Raw genomic sequence first — 16,233 nt, 5'->3', positions numbered from 1 at the left:
AATTAATTATCTGTCTTGAAAGGGAAGGCTAATCTATGGTTTCTGGACCAGTTTACAGAATTTTTTCAATGTGTACAAGGTCATTTATGCAAGATATGCCATCATCAGTTGAATTTGTACCTGATATTAAAAATGTGTTGCATTTTTCTTATTTCTTACAGAGCTTAAACAGAACTAAAAATATTTCTTCTGATTACTGAGAACAACTTGCAAAGGTGATTTAAATAAAACCATTGTATCTGTGTGGTTGTAACATCCACAATGTTTTACGTATTATCCGCATGCATTTACGGATTACACCGACTATATAATCCGTTAAAAATAAATTCCTTTTTCCTTCCTAGCTTGGTGCTTCACACTTCCATCAGTGATGTGAATGTGCTCTTTATAATGCAAGGACTGACTCTAACTATATCTCTTAAAAAATAGTTTCTAAGCAGCAGCACTGGAAGATTGCCAGAATGATCAATTTGATTCATTACTTGCTCCCTCCTTCTTACTAGAATTACTGAGCCATATTGAAAATCTTGGAGTTTCAACTCATGGAACGAAAGAACTGACATGAGAATAAATTATAAATTGCTGCTTTTGTTATTTAAACTTGGAGAATTCACTCCAGAGCTTTTGGACTCACCATTTAATCTGAGCTTCAGAACAGCTGGGCAAGCTGCTCACCGTCACCCCACACCTTAAAAATGTAATCTGCAGAGAAGTTTAACTATTGGAGATAGGCCTAAACACAGTTGTTGCAGGTATGGCTCAGGTTTTAATAATAAGCAGTCCAAATGATTTAGGTTAAAATTCATTCTAAACTACTATTTATTATCATAATCTTCTCACAAGGAGATGGGAGAGAATAAACACAGCCTCAAGGTTATGGCTTTTGAAGAAGCCCTGCCATGTTTTCTATGCCGTCATGCCACACCAGACCAGCCACTACCGGAAGCTGGAAGAGAAAAAAAAACCCAACAACTTAGTTTCTCCACATTACAGCACCCTTCAGGGTGCTTTTCTTCTGAAAAGGATGAATAAAGGATTATCTCCCTTCACATTATTCTGTGCAGGTGTGGCAGAGTCTCAGGGAAATGGGGGGATATTGGTCATTACTGTAAAGAATAGCTCTTCATTTCTAATTGCTAATTTTGATGAGAGATCTAAAATTACTTGTACTGACCCCACTTATATTTTGATATATATAAATATCAAAATCACAAAATAAAAAGTTTTTCAAAGTAAATTTGACACTTAAGGCCTATGTCTCAATCACAGTCTTACTTGACATCCATGAGTCAGCTGTGCATCTGCTTGTTACTAGCTTACAAGAAATACTAGTTGGCTAACCAGTGTAGTCACCACCTGTTTATTTATATTTCTTCCTCTCTTGTCTCTTTATGTCTCTCTAGAATGCTTCATCTTTCAAAGTAATTTACAAAAGGATTAAAACCTTATGAAGCAACATTCTTGTGTAATGTATAAATGGTTACTTTGGGAATGGGGGGAGTCTACTTTTAAATGTATTACTAAAATACTGTGCAGCTTTTGCAACTATTGAGTTCCTGTCCAGCAATGGGGACAATCTGCCCTATGGGGTCGCAGGGCTGTACAGTCATAGCGTTAGCTTCAAAACAATACAAAAATAATCAAACTTCTAATTGTGTGATGTTCAGCTGAGCTTTACTTGGCACAATACCACATAGGAGACTGACACAGTTATAACATAGAAGTGTTTTTAGGATCCTGCCATTAGCAGCTCAGCTTGGAGGGGGTTTTGCTGCTGCATAAGTCAGAAGATTTCAAGATTGGTTGTTCTGCTCATGGCTGGCTAGCCATGGTATCAATGACACTCTAAGGCTATTTTATACCCGATCTCACTAGTTATAAAAAGGTTTTAGAGTATCAGGCTTTCCCTTCAAGAACAATATGAGCCCAACGTTAACTCCTGTGTCAGTGCAGATTTTGTCTGAGTCAAGAAAATTGAGAGATAAAGACTGCGTTAAGCATGGAAAATAATCATGATCAGGTAAAGACCCCACTGGGGCGTGGGGCCATAGACATTTCTACTGCTGGCTAGAAGGAAACGTATTATTTTAAGACAGCTCTTTGGGACCGAAGCCAGGTTAGCAAAGGACATAACGCTGAACCAACAGGGTTCCTACTTGCATAAAATAATATGGCAGCAGCCAAATCTGAGCATGCACTTTTTTTTTTTTCTCTTAGATCACAAACCCAAACTATCAGAAGAAATGGAAACTTCTGACTCATCCTGCATTTAGCAAACATTTAAAAAAAACCCCTCACTCTAGATATTAATAAATATTCCTAGGAGGAAGGCTTAATACTTAGAATAAGAAAGAAAATCCCTGGCTTTGCCTTACTATTTATTTGCCTGTGACAAGTTTAATAATTTTATTTCTCCCTGCAGTGACTGCTCATTCTAAAATAAATGACTGAACAGTGCTTTACTGCTGACACAGATCACAGTTTGTTGCTAATGGAATGTTAACTGCTTTTTAAGTAACTCTGAATAAACCTGCTGATCCATAGAATATTCATCTAAAAAGGAATCCAATTCATCTACTAGCTTTTCTGCTTCCACTGACATGAAACACATTCTTCTGCAGTTTACTTTACTGCAGTTATTATAATACTGATAGTGTCAAATTTCCCATAGTAGGATATTTTACATTTTGAGACCATGGCATGATGACAGTGTGGTGAGGTCACAGCAGGACATGGATGCCAAGGTCACTGCCCAGAAGTCTGTCCAAAAAGCACTGCTTGGTGGCTAGAGAAATAAAGGGAGAGACATGGGCCAAGGAGAATTCTTGAGGTTTTTATTCTCTTTCTGCCAGGATTTTTTTACGCCTCTTTTCTGCAAAGCATCCAGTTTTTCATGGTAAAAGAAAAAAAAAACCCTGTCTGTGGAAAACCTGATAACTCATTGCTAATCCCACCATAGAAGTACACAGCAGCTGCCACCAAATCAGTCTGGCAAAAGTCTAAGTGACCCCAAAAAATCAGATGTATAGAGAAGGGCAAGGCAAATAAGTAAAATCCTGCCACTTATTAAATGGATAGTGTTGGTGTTCATCACATGAGATCCAATTTACCAAACTGTACAAAAATCAAAAGCTCAGTGTTTCCATTAATAATAAAAGGTTTGCAGGGTGTCTTTGCTTTAGCCTACAGGCCTGATATTGTGAATATAAGATGTGAAAGGAAGCTGCGTCCTGTCTTGCATCATATCCTCAGTCATGGTTAGTTTACATAATACTGAAGTGCAAAATGTACATTGCAAATCAAAGAAAACCTGCAACTGTCATTCTCAACAGAAGACATGAGAAACAACTTCCTCCACCCACGAGTTTCTCTAAGGCCAGAATGTCAGAAGACGGGTTTTGTTTTAAAGAAACGAGCCTATGAAAAAAAGATTCCTGATGACCTGTTAATAAACAGATTTCAGGGTGAGGTGTGAAACTTAGATATTCTTTGATAAGTGTAGAGTGTGTTTTTCTAATACTGTTTAGGTTTAAGTATCATAGAATCATAGAATAGTTTGGGTTGGAAGGGACCATTAGAGGTCATCTCGTCCAACCCCCCTGCAGTGAGCAGGGACGTCTTCAACTAGAGCAGGTTGCTCAGAGCCCCGTCTAACCTGACCTTGAATGTTTCAAATGATGGGGCATCTACGGCCTCTCTGGTAAACCTGTGCCAGTGTCTCACTATCCTCACTGTAATAAATTCCTTCCTTATATACCCTCCTTTAGTTTAAAACCATTACCACTTGATATATTGCAACAGGCCCCGCTAAAAAGTCTGTTCCCATCTGTCTTATAAGCCCCCTCTAAGTACTTAAAGGCTGCAGTAAGATCTCCCTGGAGCCTTCTTTTCTTCAGGCTGAAGACCCCCAAACCTTTCAGCCTGTCCTCATAGGAGATGTTCCATCCCTTGGATCATTTTTGTGGCCCTCCTCTGGACCCGTTCCAACAGTTCCATGTCTTTCTTGTGTTGAGGGCTCCAGAGCTGGACGCAGCGCTCCAGGTGGGGTCTCACCAGAGCAGAGGGGCAGAATCACCTCCTTTGACCTGTTAGCCACACTTCTTTTGATGCAGCCCAGGATACAGTCGCCCTTCTGGGCTGCAAGAGCACATTGTTGGCTCATGTCCAGCTTTTCATTGACCAGTACCCCCAACTCCTTCTCCACAGGGCTGGTCTCAATCCCTTCATCCCCCAGCCTGTATTGATACTGGGGGTTGTCCCAACCCAGGTGCAGGACCTTGCACTAGGCCTTGTTGAACCTCATGAAGTTCTCACAGGCCCACTTCTCCAGCTTGTCACGGTCTCTTTGGATGACATCCCATCCTTCTGGTGCATCAACTTCACCTCTCAGCTTGGTGTCATCTGCAAACTTGCTGAGGGTGCACTCGATCCCACTGTCTATGTGACTGATGAAGATATTAAATTGTACTGGTCCCCACAGAGAACCCTGAGGGACATCACTCATCACTGATCTCCATCTGGATATTGAGCTGTTGGCCACTACCCTCTGGTTGCAACCAGCCAACCAATTCCTTATCTACTGAACAGTCCACCCACCAAATCCATATCTCCCCAGTTCAGAGAGAAGGATGCTGTGAGGGACCATGTCAAAGGCCTTACAGAATTCCAGATAGATGACATCTGTAGCCCTTCCCTTGTTCACTGATGTAGTCACTCCATCATAGAAGGCCACTAGGTTGGTCAAGCAGGACTTGCTCTTGGTGAAGCCACACTTGTTATTTCTAATGACCCTCCTGTCTTCCATGTGCCTTAGCATAGCTTCTAGGAGGATCTGTTTGATGACCTTCCCACGTGCAGAAGCAACACTGACAGGTTGGTAGTTCCCCAGGTCCTTCTTGGTATCCTTTTTAAAATGGGTGCAATGTTTCCCTTTTTTCAGTTGCTGGGGACTTCACTATGACTTTTCAAATATTATAGAAAGTGGCTTGGCAACTACATAAACAAATTCCTCACAAGTGTCATGACTGACACCTGGGATCCAGCATTTAATATATTGGGCACCCTTGTCAACAATCTGAAACACTTTTGACTGCTTAATATCAATGGAGAAAACAAATCCAAAGACACTAGGTCACCAACGTGTATTGCCAGCATACAAAGTCCATTTACAAGAAGTTCTCTACAATGTGTGGTATATTATAGAGTTAACATATATACGTCTAATGTTAGATTAAAATAGTGATGATTTTTATTCCTTGAAATGTAAAACTAATACATACTTGCAAAACTGCACTCTTGGAAAGTCAGGCTGAATGTCCAGGCAGTTAGGTGTGTTTGCTTCAAAATTCAGAGCATACCTGTGGGTAGCGGGTTGAATACATGGTAAACATGCAGACAGCACTGACTCAGCAGTCTTGCATTGCTCCTGGATAAACTGTTGCAATCAAATATAAGACCTTTGATTTTAAAATACTTTTCTAAGCCATGCAGCTACCTTGCTAGCATTAATTGGTACTTAAATTCCCTTCATCATTGTCTTATTTCTGTCCTAAAGTTTGCTATTAAAAAAAAAAACAAAACAAAAAAAGCAAAAATGTAACCAAACCAAAAAACCTAACCCAAACAAAAAGCTACCTTGCCCATGTGTGAGTCTTACTGTGCTCAGCTACCAGTTATTCATCACCAGTTATTACGAAATACTTCTTAGTGAACCTGAATCTAAATTACATAGAAAAGATATTGTGAAGGGGAGACACAGACAAGCAAGTTCACAGCTACAGAATTAAATCTTTGTGATAAACAAATCGTATTGTATAGAAATTCTTTCTAAGGAAACCTCTGTTTCCTCAGAGAACAGCATCTAAACACAGTGGCTATGATCAGTGCCCTATCAGAATTAATTGCTGGATGACATGCTGTTACTGTACTGAGACACAAATAGGCTGCAGAAACATTAGATTAGCTCATTAAAAATATTATTAGTTGGGCATGAAACATCTGTAAGAGCTGTTTGGTCATTTTCAGGTCACAGAAGTCAAACTCCTGTTCAGTGGCAAGAGGTGTCTGGAATTACAATACACATCCATGATCTTACCTTGGACTGCAGAGGACAAAAGGCTGCAATGAAGCTGCCTGGATGATTCTTCCCCCTCACTCCCCCCTTGTGCTGTGGTGCTAGAGCTGCCAAGATCAGCAGCAGTGTTTAAGCCAGAGTTGTGCTATGGTAAATAAGAGGGAACAGCTGGGTGATATTGCCACTGAGGGTCCCATAGCTTTAAATATAATAAATCCGTGGTCTGATATAATCCTTATCTTTACTTTCAGAACATGCTGCAAACTATCTCTGCACCCCTTCCGCAGGTTTGTATTAACAGGAATAAATTACAAAGAGGAAATCTGCATTTAGCTTAGCTTACTCGTGATAGGTGATAGTGAATTGCGATGCTCTAGGGAGATTTTAGCTATCATCTAGTGCATCTAGAATGAAGGTTGGCTGCAGTTCTTACCACTTCTCAAAGTGTAAAAAAATAAATAACTTGATTATTAACAGAGAGGATTAATGACAGAATCAGCTAGGTAGATTATCAGTGTCTGAATTAATGAATTAAAAGCAGCATGAAGAGGGAAAATATGAATGTAGAGGGCTCAATGGAATTATTTGGGAAAGGAAGCCTGCAAGTGAGGAATAACTCCACCTTAAAAGAAAGTAGGACAAGACAGCTGGCGTAGAAAACTGACAAGGTTATGGAGGATTATTTAAACTAGAAACAGGAGGGAAAAATCAGCAGGTGTTAAGGAACACTTGGGCCAGTCACAGACATCTGCCAGGACTGTCAACACTATGACAGTATCTCTGTCACAATGTAAAAAGAGAAATTATGGTAAAACTGGGGGAAGAAACGGTGCAGATCCCAGTGGTGCATTAAGGAAAATCAGCCAAAGAAATTGTCCAACAATAAAACTATAGGTCAAACATAGTTCAAGTCTCTTATAGAAAGAAACAAAATAAAAACCATATTGCCAAGGAACAGTACCTTGAGAGGAGGACCATTGTCATTCTGGCTGTAAAGCAGAAAAGACAGAATAGCCCTTTACTGCAGTGCAATACTGTGGCAGTGGCACAGTTCCACAAAAATAGATGGAGAGAGTGGTTGGAGGGGAGGAGGCCAGTGAGGAGAGTCTGTAAGGATGTGGGTGCAAAAACATATGGTTCCCAAGAATGAAAGCACATTAGCAGCATAACACTACCAGCTCAAAAGAAACAACACTGCATTTGTAATGTTGAAGAGGAGCAATTAAAAATTAAAACTACCAAATACTCCCACCCTTAATTCAAGCAGACCTATATCTGATAAACTTAGACTTAGTAATGTCACTTAATGGACAAAAGAGAGTCAGGTGGTTAAGAAGAACTCAGTTCCCCAACAAAATTGCCCTCTGTTTGGTTCCTTTCCAGGAAGTATACAAGATAATTAAAGCCCATATCAAGATACATTTTGCAAGACTCTCTTGACACACTATATAACTGCACCTAGGAAAAGTAGTTCCAGTGCATTCAAGAGACTACTACTTTTAACATAGTGTGAAGGTAACGTAAAGAAATAACTGGCGTTGAAATTGTGAGCAGATAATGATCATCATTTAAGTTAAAAATGAGAAGTCTCCACTCTGCAATGTTCAATAAAACCTGAAGAAGCAGTAGAGCTTTCTCCCAAGATGCCAGTCACAATTACCAACACAAATACCACCTTCCATCCCTCACTGTTCTCTTTTACATAAATATTACATGTATCCAAACATTAGCATGTAAATATACTAACTGTGACATATCGCTTTGCTCCTTCCCCTAGGCAAAAGCATCTCTTTGAGGAAAAAGAATGTGGGTGTACAGAAGGAAACAGCAAGTTAACCGATAGTTTTCAGGCTCTCCCAAAAGTAACGCATAATTGACCAGAAGTGAGTGGGGGTTGGTTGTGTCAGGTCATACTACCACAGCTTTGGGTAGAAGAATACAAGCAAGAGCTGATGAACTGGTGACTGGATGAAGAAGAGTTTGGTCTTGCCTTGGCAAAACAACTGAGACTGTAAATCTGGGAGCCCAGCAGCAGTTGCGATCCAAAAACCAACCCCCAAATATCTGGCACTGATTACATGCTCTTCCAGTTAATAATTCTAGCAACTAATGAAAGTGCCCAGTGGAGGTGATCATCAGCTGTGGGTGCCAGGGGGGTCAGCATGCCTAGAATCATCTTGTAGCACTTTCTGCTTGAGGGGGTGGGGTGCAGATGACAGGCACAATTTCACACTGGAATAAAGAAAGAAACAAACAAAAACCACCCTGGACTTTGTCAGAATGCAGTACCCCAGATTTCTGTAGGATTTGATGAATGATTCATTTGTCAGTGTCACAATAAGAATAAATACCACCATATCCTCATATAATTAATTGTAAAATAAATTGACCTGAATATCAGGTAGAAAACTATAAATACTAAGATTATGGAGGCACCCTTTGTAACTTTGCCTTATTTTACTGTCATCTACCAACAAGTGCTTAATACTTTTGCCTGTTATCTCCAAAGTAATGACCCAATGCAATATTTACTAACATACCTATTCTCGTTAGAAGGTCAAACAAGATGCCAAAGAACTGCCCCAACTTACTGGAAAAGAGATAAGTATGTTTTGCTTGTTAGCAAAACACCTTTGGTAACACAGCCTATTCTGTTTTAAGAATGGTCCTGAGCTACACCAGCAAGTGATTTTTGTTGCTCGGACCAGCACTGCGCCATACTGTTCACCTCTGCTGGCAAACTTGGTATGTTTTCAAGCATCTAAAATAAAATTCTTCAGTTAGGAAAGTAACCAGCAAACTGAAGTCAACAAAAAGAAAAGAGGCCTGAGCAGGGAGACCTACACATTCCTGCCTACTTTGCCCCTCCTGGAGGCATGAGGTGGTGTCAATCCTTGAATGCTTTCCATTTTGAGAGGACTGTAATTTTAAAGTGAGAAAAGAAAGACAAACCAAGCCACACTTCTAAAGAGGTTGAGTAATAAGGTGTAAGAGTACTGAGAACGGAGGGTTGTGCATAAGTGGTTCCCAGGTATAAAAACACAATGAGGCAATACAGGCTGCAATCAAGTAATTTGCCAGGCATGCAAGCTGTGCTGCATCTGCTGAGCTCAAATGACTGACCAGCACATGACTGCAGATTGGATAATGGGTTCCTATAGAACCTGTTAAAACTGAAGGTGAAGGGAGAAAATTAAAAAAAAAAATCATCTATCATTTCTGAAGTAACGGTAAAAAAATTTACTTATTTTATGCAATGGTACCATTACTCTGTGCCAAGGGATGCTTGCACTAATGGCATACCTGGCTGAGAGGAGCCCACGTAAAGGATGCAGAAGCTGCATGAGCCAGCCTCAGTGGAAAGCAAGACATTGTCTAAGCAGGTATGAGAGTTTAATTGGCACGGTAACGTGGAGTGAGTCCTTGAGGGTGGAGGTCCTCGCTGAAGCAGGGCATGAGGATCTGAGATCCTGTCTTCAGAGAAATTGAATCTTATGTCACAGATGATCCTCTTCATCATCAATTTCTCCTCTTATCAGAAAAAACCTGCAAGCACCTGTGCTTTGGTTAACTGCCTAGGTGTGAAAGAGACAAATGGCTTGGGTTTAGAGCTGGAGGCTCTTCCATTTCAATCTCTGTTAAGTGGCAACTACAAGTGAAGCAGAGGAAGAACTACTGCAAGGATGCCTTTGGGTGTCAAGACAGACTTGTAGGAAGTTGGTAAAAATCGCGTGGTTCCTATGAGTTGACAGCATGTTTGACTTAAGACTTGTTTATTGCCTGCAGATTTAGAGAGTCCTGGGGAGCCTGGGCTCATTCTTGTTCTTTTCTCCAAGCAGTGGTTTGACAGCAGTAGGATGCAGTTTGGCTCTGGAGGATTCAACGTGTGACCACTGGCCAGAAAGATTAATAGACAATAAATTCTAACCTTATGGAGAAGAAAAATATTTTTTTGTGATTGGATTCCTGTGGACATTTGTGATGGGAAGCAGCCACGAAGTCCTTGTCACTGCTTTGCACCATGCAGCTGTATTTCAGTGGTAGGAGGGGCACTCTGCACCTGTAATTTAACACCAGCTGAGGTCCTGGTCTTTTTGGCATGTCTTTGCATGAGTCATTATGTAGGGTGGAACAAGGATCCTAGAGGCTGTGGCTTTCAAAGTTCAAGAGAAAGAAGTTCAAAGCTTGAGGACTGAAGTGCACCTAAATCTCCTAGACTAACAATTTAAGTCATGATGGCCACACAGATTTTAATAGCAGAATAGCCTCTTCGTTGATGCAACAGGTCATGGTGCCGTTGAGAGTTCACTGGGGCCATCGATCGTACTGCACTGGTGATGAGATTTTTCATACAGGACGTGTGTCATCAATATAATGGGATGTCTGGGATCATCCCCTTCCCAGGGAAGCCATGGGGAGTCATCTTTAATCTCTGAGCAGAGCATCTCTGCATTTTGTACTTCTTGCAGTTAAAAAAAGAAAACAGAAATAGCCCAAATTTCATCTTATATTTCACCTCCATAAGGACAAGTAAGAAACACGAAGAACTCTTTTTTTGAGATCATTGCAACAAGTGAGGGAATAAAATGGTAATTTATTTTTAATCACTGAAATAATTAACCTGTAAATCTCTCTAGTTTATGTACACAGCCAATGAGACAGCCAGAACTCGAATGTAGTGAGCTCCCCACTCGGTGTTGTAAGGTTTTCCAGGTTCAGAGCTCGATGTTTTGGGGTAACTTGGCCACTCATTGCCTTCTGCTGCAGGATGTCACTCTACCAAGTGCGGCTGTCCAGGAGGCACCCCATCAGTAGGTCATCTGCCCCACAAAGGCAGCCGGGCAGAGGCCAGGAGGGGAGAGCTTTTTGTACCTCACTCTGACAGCCAGCCTAAGGCAAGTTTTCCCCAACTCTGAGCTGGATCCCTAAATAGCAAAGGCAGGTCCGACCAAACAGATGGCCGCTTGGCCCAGCTCTTAAATAGTCATGAAAAAAAATCACCAGGAGGAGGAGTGAAAATTCCTTTAATCTCTAGACTACAGAAATGTGCTCCCCTGCTCTCTGCTGGTTTCTGAAGGAGGTGTAAAGAGACTGCACTGCCATGCTAGCCTCTCACTTGGCCACAGTGCCTCATGTTCTGTTTTGGATGGGATGGGTTTTGTTATTACAGATAAGCTCTAAAAAACTGTCCATCTTCACAGTTCAGCAGAGTCTCATTGCCATCTTTTGCTTCTGCCTTTTAGAAAAGCAGAAATTCATCCACTTCTCAAAGTAGGATGGGTGGCTGTCCTGGTTTCGGCTGGGATAGAGTTAATTTTCTACCTAGTAGCTGGCATAGTGCTGTGTTTTGGATTTAGTATGAGAATAATGTTGATAACAAACTGATGTATTAGTTGTTGCTAAGTAGTGCTTACACTAGTCAAGGACTTTTCCAGCTTCCCATGCTCTGCCGAGTGCACAAGAAGCTGGGAGTGGAGCGGGCACAGCCAAGACAGCTGATCCAAACTGGCCAAAGGATATTCCATATTATATGACATCATGTTCAGTATATTAACTGTAGAGAGTTGGCCAGAGGAAGCAGTGATCACTGCTTGGGGGACTGGCTGGATGTTGGTGTGTAGGTGGTGAGAGGTTGTATCACTTGTTTTTCCTGGGTTTTGTTTCTCTCTTGTAGTTTTCCTTTTTCATTATATCATCATCATCATATTATTATTATTATTAATAACAATTATTTATGTTTGATAATTAAACTGTTCCTATATCAACCTATGAGTTATCTTAATTTTGCCCTTCCAATTCTCTCCTCCATCCCACCGGGGCAGGGGATGGTGAGCGAGTGGCTGTGGGGTGATTGGTTGCCAACTGGGGCTAAACCATGACAGTGGCTTTGCATGCCAGTAGCAGACCCTGCTAAGCTGGGGCCCTCCTCCTGGCTACAGAAATCATAGGCAGAACAGAGCTGATGCCAGAGCTGATGGTTACAGGAGAGCTGTGACAGACCAGGAGCAGAGCCACGTGCACAGAGCTAAATACGACCTACCTGCAGGCTGAGGTGCAATGCTGGGGGGACACTGCTGCTTTATTTCTGAGCCTGATCCTCAGCACTCGTGCAGGACATGCAGCAGCATTGGGATAGCTTTCTTTCCTGGTGCATACCCAAATGCATGCTCTCAGACCCACTCCTACTTGGGGGTTAGGGTATCTTCTGTGAGACCCATCTCTCCCACTGTGCAGTCCACGGGGGATTTCAGTGCCCAGCTCTCATTTTTGGAGGTTACACCCATGTTCCCATATGAACCCAGCCCTTGGTGCTGGGGTAGGGGCCAGCCTGCCCCGTGGGAGCGGCTGCAGAAGTTAGATGTAACAGTGCTGGACCAAGCTGATGCTGCTCCAGGGGACCAGGGGTTTTGAGAAGCTGGTGCAGAGCCAGCATGAACCAAACGGCAGTGCAGTTAATTAGTGAGCAGGGATGTTGCTGAGCCACAGAGCTGGTGCATGTGCAGGGCTGCAGACTTAGGAAGTGACCTGCTCACTCCAACCTTGCATCCCAGCTCTTCAGTTACAAACTTTAGCTCAATAACAACTGCAGTTGTACGTTTTTTTTTTCTAAAGAGTCACAGCCTGACTTTTCACCTCGGGCAGTTCAGGGACAGAAGGTGAAAGTGAAAAAATACAGACGAAATATCATTAAAAATACAGAATAGGTACTCTTGGCATTTTATAGCACTCTATCTAAGAATGTGTGTAGCACAATTAAGATCACTGGTTCAAACACTGCAGCTGCAACTGGAGTTAATCACTGATAACACCCATGGTTTGTCTGCTGAGCCTATCTACTCTCTCTGCTGAAGGCTGGTTTGAGCCACACTTCAAAATATTTATGTTATTGTTACTATGTTAATAAACAGCTTGAGACTCTCACTGCAACGCCCTTCACTTGCATTGGAATTCACGAAAGAATAAACAAAAACAAGGCAGACCTCAGTCCTTGACCCGTCAGCACATTGAGCAGGCCATACATCAGGGATGCCTGTGCACTGCAGCGTTACTGAATGAGCAAAAGCATTTACAGAAAAATCCATGACATCCAACCCTATGGCACAAAGAGTACTGTAGTGGGTTTAGCACCTACCATGCTGCACCTCCTGTTTTAGAAGTGACCTGTTTCAATTGCTGTAGTGGGGAAGTGGTGGGTGACATTCCTTCTTTTTGGGGTAGACACACTGTACTCCAGGCAGCACTTCAGAAAAAATCCTGTATGTCCCTTTCAAGGAAGTGCTTAAAATACCTGCGGATATCTCACCGATGAAAGGACCTCATTCACACAAATATTCAATTTGAAGTTGTTATAAAGTGGGAATTGAAGCTGTCTCTACAGAATTGTATCTGGGTGTAGAAAACCAGGCCCAAGCCTGCTCCTCCTTTGAGAGCCACATGGCTCACAGTGAGATGGCTCTTTGGCAGCTGCCTCCCCTTACTTGTGCAGCATCCCTGGCTCGGATCACCCCACAGCCTGATGCTGCTTTCTCACTCGTGCCCAACACCAGCAGATTATTTGACAGCCTGCTGCTATTTTTACCTTGTAGCTTCTTTACTCAGCTGTCTCAATCAGCTGCTGCTTTGTTTTTCCTCTCCCTCTGCCTGCAAAATAGCAGGCTGGAGGCTCTCAAGTCTTGCTCCTGGTCCCACTCTCCTTGAAGGCTTCTCTGTAAGATTCCCATTAAAGTCAGCCTCTTCTTTCTCCATCCCAAACTTTCAGCAACCAAGATATGACACATTTGTCTTCTTGTACCTGCTCTTCCAGCCTGATTGTGATAGAAAATGCCAGTTTCTAATGCTCGCTCATACCCAAGCAAAGACAGAGAGGCGAGCAAACCCTCATTTCTCAAGACACCAGCTAAGAACCTTAAATAAGCCTAGGGAAGAAAATGATTCAACAGTAACAGGAGGTCTCAGTAACAGATGGCAGAGTAGACAAGCTCTCTTGTATTTGCTTTCACAGCGAGGCCGTTTGTGACAGTCTTCTGGAGCGGCTGCTTCACGTGAGCAGTAATTTTACTGGCTGGCAGGACAACGCTGCAACGAGGACCGGTCCTTTGTGCATAGATCTTTACAACACCCACAGCTGCCTGTGAGTGGGTTTCACACTTCTAGTTTATATTTTGAGTAGATAAACACATTTTTTTTCTGACAATTTTTCATGTCAAGAAAAACTAATTTAGTTGTTTCTGCAGTTGTGCTCTATGACGCTTAATTGCTAATGCTCTTTTTTCAGAGCACACTTAAAATTAAGTTGTTCCAAACCAGAATGCTCCTGTACAGATAGAGAGTTAAAAGAATGGCTTCATATCCTCCATCAAACAAGCCATTAATAGGACTTAGAAGTCAGTGACCTCTACCTTTTCTTCTATGTTTTGAAGAAACAAGAAAACAGAACATGAATTTGCAAAGGCTCTAGGCAACAACAAAATAAGCTATTGGATGTTGAACAATAGCACTCAAGTTGTGTGACTAGGAGTAAGGTGTAGGGTTAGTGGTTTTCTTGTAAGGCTGTGACTGCTAGATCACCATATATTCCAATTATAAGATATAGCCTAGATTAGTAAGCAGGAACAGAATACTTCAGTATCTCTTAAAATACTGTTTATTTTCAGGTGCACAGTCTGCGCTAATGCTGACCTTTGCCTGACCCAAAGATCCCTCAGAGTGACCCAAAGGTCACTCTGAGGCAAGCAAGGTTCTGGCAGGTACCACTGCCAGACCACTGCTGGCATGTCACTGTCCTTCCACTCTGTGCAAACACCACTACCCTTAATTCCCCCAGCACTGCTGAGTACACCAGGTGACCTTGAGTATGTAAAACTCGTTACAGACTCTCATTGGAAATCTTGCCCTCCACCAGCTGTTAAAAGTGAAAGATGTTTTAATAAATGATATGCCAGCCACGGGATAATACTCCAAGCATTCCCTATCACGTGCTGTTGTAGCCATAATGTAGGCATAACCATAGGTTTAAAACCAGCCAGGTCTACTTTCTTCTAACCTGGGATGCTAAGGGTTGTTTATGTCTCATTGTGGGTTATCCATCTGGTGTTACAGTCTTGTGAAATGACTGAGAAGCAGCATTCATGCCACACTACTTTGCTAAGTGGGATTCCTCTTCACCCATGTTACAGAAAGTTGTTCAAATCAAATAAATACTTGGGGGCTTGAGTCTCTGTAGCTCCATGTGGCAGAGGTCTAATTTTCCTGCTTTGTTCTAATGATCATTTTTGCCCATATGATCTATGCCAGCAGAACCTTTAAGAACATGTATCAACAGGTATATCTGTATTTATTGTTTCTATTTAAAATGTTATGTTCTTTTCTTCTATGCAAATGCAATGTCATGTTTTCTAACTTTCATGGTTTTACTGTTTTACAAACAAGTATTTTTAAGACTGTCTAAAGGACTTACTGTTCAGTGAGCTGTGAAAGTAGAAAAATGTCATTTTGAAATGCTTGGCCACTTTTAAAAATACCCTGTTCTTGGAGGCAAAGAAAAAGCAAAACAAAATCAGAAGACTCTGGTAGGAAGACCATAAAGCCTTATTTTATCAATCATCTGATGTACACTTTTAGGGAGAGGTGTTCATTGAAATACCTTGATTATAAAAACTTAACGCTGAGGTCAGGTTGACTTAGTCAACAAAACCTAGGACACTCTCTATATCTAGGTAAGAAACAGAAGCAGAACAAATTCAGTGTGTGGGGAGGAGTGACAGATGCCTCTTTTAGAGGACAAAGGCATTAGACCGTGTGTTAGGCTTAGGTTTTCATGCTAAGATGAAAAGGATGTGACCTTGCCATGCTCTGTCTTGACCCAGCTCTGCATGTGCCCACTCAAGGTGGGATTTTGATGATATTTCAAGATACTGAAAGGCATGATTTTAGTGGTGAACAGACTTCCAGCTTTCTGATTTCCCCTGAAATGAGCAGTGCACCAGTGTGAATGTCTTGTGGGAGTACATAGGACTCACAGGCAGAGTTCTGTGCAAGCAATAATGTGTCTAAACACTTGGGTCAGTTTGCATGCACAAAAGAGTGTTATAAGCTTCTCTTGGGCCTCTTCCTAGGTATAAAATGTCTTAATGGGGTACTGTTCTGTTTCCAGACACTCA

Source organism: Phalacrocorax aristotelis, chromosome 1 (assembly GCF_949628215.1).
Source record: "Phalacrocorax aristotelis chromosome 1, bGulAri2.1, whole genome shotgun sequence".
Classification (NCBI taxonomy): Eukaryota; Metazoa; Chordata; class Aves; order Suliformes; family Phalacrocoracidae; genus Phalacrocorax; species Phalacrocorax aristotelis.
The sequence above is the reverse complement of the archived record's forward strand: the minus strand, read 5'-3'. Positions refer to the sequence as shown.